This window comes from Equus przewalskii, chromosome 16 (assembly GCF_037783145.1).
Source record: "Equus przewalskii isolate Varuska chromosome 16, EquPr2, whole genome shotgun sequence".
NCBI classification, from domain to species: Eukaryota; Metazoa; Chordata; class Mammalia; order Perissodactyla; family Equidae; genus Equus; species Equus przewalskii.
This window is the reverse complement of record NC_091846.1, coordinates 15524651-15530650: the sequence shown is the minus strand read 5'-3', so window position 1 is coordinate 15530650 and position 6000 is coordinate 15524651. Positions and strand designations below refer to the sequence as shown.

General features: G+C 46.6%; 1 protein-coding gene across 7 annotated transcripts in view; it reads left to right on the top strand.

Annotated features, from left to right (window-relative positions):
• The first annotated feature begins 2831 nt into the window (after window positions 1-2831).
• Window positions 2832-6000, top strand: part of SMAD9 (SMAD family member 9) — a 77442-nt gene continuing 74273 nt past the window's right edge. The window contains exon 1 of one of the 7 annotated variants that reach the window (XM_070578026.1): window positions 2832-3041. The gene's annotated coding sequence lies outside the window, so the exon portion shown is untranslated. Of the gene's footprint in view, window positions 3138-6000 lie in introns of all 7 variants that reach the window. The other 6 variants (XM_070578025.1, XM_070578028.1, XM_070578031.1 and 3 more) reach the window with 6 other exon arrangements.

Here is a 6000-nt window from a genome sequence, read left to right as displayed (position 1 = left end):
TGAGATTTGGGGAACAACTGTACATGAAGGTGATTTCTTGTTTTTTTCCTCTCATCTTTTTCCCCTCAACAGTCCCAGGAGGGAGAATCCCACAACAGGAGATAGCCGTCACTCTTCATGACTAAATCAAGATGTTCTGTTAGTCGAGTACCTTGTCACAATCCCAGAGCATTTATTTGGTGATGTCCTACCTCGTAACATTATTTTTCTTATTTATCCAACTAGTTTGACAGTTCTCTTAGGAACAACGAGGTTTTCATGCTCAAAATGTCCAGGAATTCTGCACATAGTAGGCATTCTGGGCTGCCTTTACAGTTGTACAAGTTGTGTCTGCATCAGAGTGCCTGGCCCAGGGGGCTGAAATCCAGGCTGCACTGTGCCTCAAAGCTGGTACTCACAGAGCTGTGTCCACTGAGACTTGGGGGGGGGGGTGGGGGGCTTCTTTAGCTACTGAGGGGGTAGGCATTCATACTCATTTCTCAAGGTGTAGCTAAAATTTCACCTCTGTGGAGACCTCCCTGACACCTCCCCTGTGCCCACACCCCAAAGTGACACACAAAGCTGTATGACAATCGTTGGTGTGTGTGTCTCTCCTAGTGAGCCTGAGTTGACTGAGGGCCAGTGCCGTGTTCATATGCTTAGTCCAGGCACCTGGTACTCAGGACAGTGTTCAATAATGGTTATGGAATGAATGATGGCTCTTGATGGAAAGTTCAAGGGGGAGGCAGAATAACGGAGAGCTAGGACAGAGTTACAGATGAAATGTAGGAAGGAGACTAGAAGCGGGAGGGGTGTGTGAGCAACAATTCCTAGTTGAGGCTCTGAGCGGAACCATTATAATGCTAGATCAAACGTAAGGGACAAGAGATGAACAAAGCAGAACCTGCACATCTATGAGTACTATAGACTTTGTCATCATCTCATCCTATGCTGGGCATAGAACAAGTGAAGAGAACTCAGCCTCTTACGGGAAAGGAAGCTGCCCTTCCTACCGCTGTTTTATAGGCTGTAGGAGCTCATGTTGCGCCAAGTCCTTCTAATTCAGAAAATGGGAAGCTCAGTTTCACTGCGGTTTTCAGATCTTGAACCAAAATTTTACTGGAGGTTCCACCAAATCACAACCTGTGACTGAGTCTCACCGCTCATATGATTCCCATTATGTAGTTTTTTGGTGGAAGTTCTAACAAGCAGTAAACTTGCAGCCAATGAAGAAATCAAGAGGAAAAATAAAGCAGAGAGTCTGGATTTCCTATCACAGGGCTAGTCAGCTCCTGAAAAATGGAGTGTCAACGCTGAGCCTCCTTTCCCAGAGTGGGCAGTTTCTTATAACTCACCAGATCTTACTGCTCTTGGGTGAAATGGATTAACTTTCTATACTAGGCTTGAGGAATAAATGATAAGAATCGTATATGTGACAGGCTAACTTTTAGGTGCCAAAATGTCTTGGTATGTAAATGAGAATGTACAGAAAAAGCAGACTACACACACTCAAAGAATCTGCAAATCCAAGTCCTGCCAAGAGCCAGGAGCCTTCCGTGAACTTACAAAGACTCCACACCAGAAGCATGAGCCAGCACAGCAGTGGTTCTAACTTCTTGCTCTGCATCGCGTCCTCTGCACTGTCTAATGCCATAAGAGAAGGAAACTGAGTGACTGAGCCATTTCTTCTCTTAACAACATTTTTAAAATACGTGAGCCACATGGTATCAATCCTGAGGACCTAATTAGTTTACTTGCAATAAAGTACACAACAGGTGCCATGGGTAGCTTTCAGCAGTCTAAATGTTTCCTGGTGTTTCACACCCAGAGCAATCTCAAACATAACACCTGGCCTGGAGCAGAGGTAAACGGGCCAGGGGTAGAAAAAGGACTTCAATTCGAGTTTTAGGTTCTACTACAAATGCTGTTTTAAATAAGGGCATTGCTCCACTACAACAGTGTGATAATACAGAAACGGCATCTGCCATGGGAAGAAAGCCCAGTGCTTTAAGAACTCGAAAAAGCAGTTAAATTCTCACGTTTACAGTTCAGGGAGAATCCTTTTGGGGGAGTGATTTTCCTATACACAGGAACAAACTGAATACTGTCCTGAGTGGCTTTATTTTACTTTCACCTCTGCAGTAAATGCCTTTTCTTTGAAGAGCTACTGGCTGATGGGGAATCAAAGGCCATCAGTACTGGGTGGCATTTCCTAAGCGTATTCTGAGTGGATTCCAGGAGTCCACGGTGACCTCAAAAGGCAGGCTACCTAGTGGGCAGGCAGGCCATGAACAAGAAGGTTGTACATTAACATTGCTCAGTGCCCACGAGGTTGTACCTTTATTAGATTAGATAATATATATTATACGCTAGGCTGTTCAACAAATACACGTAGGGAAATGACAATCCACATAATTATATAACTAGTTTTAACCCCACTCACCACTCAGGGTGATTAGGTTTCCTTCTGCCTATGCCTGTGCAAACCAGTTACTCTGGCGCTGCGGACGGGTGTAATGATCCCTTTACTCTGAAAGGAGTAAGGAACCATCAGGGCTTAGAAACGTGTCCGAAAGAGCGGCTCGGAGGGGTTTCCAAACCGGTTTGTTGGTCCTGCATCTGTTCTGGTAAGAACCCTCCTTCGGCCTCAGGCTCCAGGTGGAGACGAGAGTGGCGGGGGAGCGAGGGACGCGAGGTGCCCCACGCTGCCGGGAGCGGGGCTGGGGCGCGGACCGAGGCGACCCTGGGCTCGCGCGGCAGGACCGAGGGGCAGCCCTGGCCGGGGTCCCGCGTGGCCGGCGCCCCCGCCGCAGGTTTCCGCGCACGTGGCCGCCCCCTCCCGGCGGGCTCCCGAGCGGCCGGGCGCGCGGCGGCGGCGGGGGCGGGCCGGGGAACAGGGCTGCTGGCCGCTTTCCAGGTCGGCGCACTAATACGGGCGATGAGGCTGCGCGGCTCCAGTCTGACTGACGCCGGCTGGGCCGCCGCCGCCGCAGCCGCTGTCTCGGTCCCCGCCGCCGCCGCCGCCGCCGGGCCCTGCAGCCCCTGGGCGCGCGAGCCAGGCAGTGAGTGCGCGGCGCTCGGAGCGGGCGGCCGGGACCCCCGGGGGCGGGGGGAGCCAGACCTGGGTGGGGGAGGGATGAGTGGCACCGTGGGGACAGGTAAGAGATGCCCTCTGCGGCGCGCGCTGGGCCGGTGCGTGCGTATGTGGCTAAGTTTTTCTTCCGCAAGGGAAGTCTTGGAGGCTCTTGGGCGTGTGGCTTGGTTCTTTGTATTCTCGTCCGCGTATTTCTTGGCAGAGCCTGTTTGGGGTGGGCTGGGTGGGAGAGGAGCCGGAGGGGACAGCCCCGGGGAGTTGGCCGCACCCGCCGGGGCTGCCGGCACCGGGGACCTGCCGGAGGATGCTTGTCCCGCGGCGGGGGCGCGGGCCGCGCGGGGCTGTGGCCCAGGGCGTGGGCAGGGATGCGCGCCCGCTCTCCGCGGGGGAGGCCGGGCACCGCGCACCGAGGACCGGGGCCTTGGAGCCCCAAACTCGGAGCTGAGTAACCATTTGCTGTGCCGGGGGGTGCGGGGTGGGGGGTGGAGGACAGTGGAGAAATCAGGGTGAGGGGTAGTAATTGTGACTCAGCTGGCCTCCCTGGCCTTCGATCACACAGGCTTTTCACTCTCCTTACCTTTGAGGCACGCGAAGTGAGAAAAGGAAAAAAAGTTAGGAATGTTGTTCAAGTGTCTCTGGGCTAGCGCTTGGATTGTCTTGGGAGCTGGGATGTTTGTCTTTTCCTTCGCCTGCCATTCGGTGCCAGCTCTCCGCAGAGGGGAGGGGGGCGAGGTGGGGAACAGATACAGGAGACTAACTGACGCCAGCATTGTGATCGGAAGGAGGAGCGCGGGGGAAACATTTTTATGGATGGCTAATCGCTGACGAGTCTTCCCGTTACTATTCCTTCCTCCTCCCACTCTTGACAGTGGAAATTTGAAATGATAGTTTAGAAATAACTCCGTTGACTTGTTTCTGGGCTGGAACTGGTACTCCTGAGAAATAACCTACAACTGATGTACATCTAGTTTTGGAATAAAATTGCATGTAAATTCTTTACCCAGTAACTCACAGTGGGATACACATCCACAGGACACTGTGGATTGCTTTTAATGGATGCAGTTTACGAGTACCATTTCCGTGGCTTGCCAGCTTTCTCGGATGATCTTCTGAAAGTGTGGCTTAGCAGGAATAATAGAGGATAACTGTAAAGGCATACGGCACTTAGTAGTGCTGCCTCCTTGGCCATAAGTAAGCGGAGGATTTGGGGCATCCTTCTGGGTGTGTGAAATATTCTGTTTCAGACAGATCTTCCGCTTTAGGAGTCCTGTCGGTGTGAGGGAATGCCATTGAGTACTTGCATTTTAAAAATAGTCATATATATTTAAAAAGGAAGTAAAAGTAAAACCCAGCACATTCTCCTAATTTCAAATAGACAATTGAATAAGTGAGTTTCCCTATGCTTGTAGGAAACCATAAACAACAAGATTTTGGACCGATTTCAAGTTTGTGGTTGTCCAAGAAGGACACTGCAGATAAGAAAATGATGTAATAGTTTATAAATAAGGAGCATTTTAGATATAATATGACGGAAGTTTCAAATAATATATCAGAAGAATAACTTTTAGTGATGATAATTGCCTTCATTGATGGCAAGACAACTGTCTTTAGCAGACAGTCTTCAGCCTCTTAATCTATTCTGACACAACCAACTCCCATTTTTATGCTTGACTGGCTATCTTTGTCAGAGTTGTTTTATGCTTCAGCTCTGTGGTTTCAAGCTATGTTTAAGGGAATGTCAACATACTCTTAATCTGAGCTAACTAATTTTTATTAGTATAGTGTTTACTAAAAAATCAAAGATATAAACAAATTTTAGGTTAAACCACTAAATACTTTACAGTTCTTACATCTCTGTCATCAATCTTTTAAAGTCAGCATGAGCTCTTTGACTTTTCTCCTTTTAAAATCTTTTTCTTTTACTTTTATATCCCAAGTTAATGAGTAATCAGAAAATATTCACAGATGTCAACCACTGCGTCTCTGATTGCCCAAGACATGTAATGAGAAAGAAGAGTTTTGTTTTGTTTTTTTAAACGAAGCATTGCCAAGGATATCAATAAGTAATAAGCAACTGGTAAATTTGTTTATCCTTTCTGATTGTGTGGTCAGTTGGAGGAGAAAAAAAATCTGTTAAATTATTTCATAAGGATTAAAATTTCAATTTCAGTTTTACAAATAGTTTAATTGTGATTAATGAGAGTGCAATTTCCCTACCAAATTGGAGTGTTTAATAAGTGGTCACTGTAGCACTTAGACAACTAACTAGTTTATGTCTGACATTCTGCAATAAATAAAACAGCAATTTCATCTTTTTCTGCTTTAATGTGTCAGAAATAATACTCATCCACAGAATGTGTTCTGATTTAAGGAAAGGTACAGGTTAAGGAAAATAAAGAAGTTTTTTCTTTTTAATTTGCAAAACATACTACATTAAATTTTAAAGCTCTAATGAAGCTTAGTGCAGATTTTCTGTTTATTGTTTCTAGCATTTAGAGGGGAATTCGGAAACACGGAAGTGTCCAGAATGAAACAGTAAATACAGCAGTACATTGAAAGCATGAATCTCTTCAAATAGTTGTAATTCTAGGCCTCTGGCTTTATATTTCCTTGGTTACAGTTGCCAGTGAGTTGAAAAGTTATTCTAAAGAAAAAAAAAAGCAAACAGTAAATTCGCACGTAGTTACAACAGTGTGAACACTTTAGTGATGTTTTTTGTTAACCTAGTGAATGTCCATGTCATGACTAGGGGTATAACAAAAAATAAACAAATATCCCTTGGCAGAAAACTAACCTTTTAAAATAAATAGTCTTATAAATTGTGTCTCTTAAGAAATGTGTGCTAACCAAAGTTGTTAAGATTTCAAGATGACTGTTAGCATTAGAAGCTGTCATACCCCTGAAAGCTGAGTGTTAATCTTGCCGGT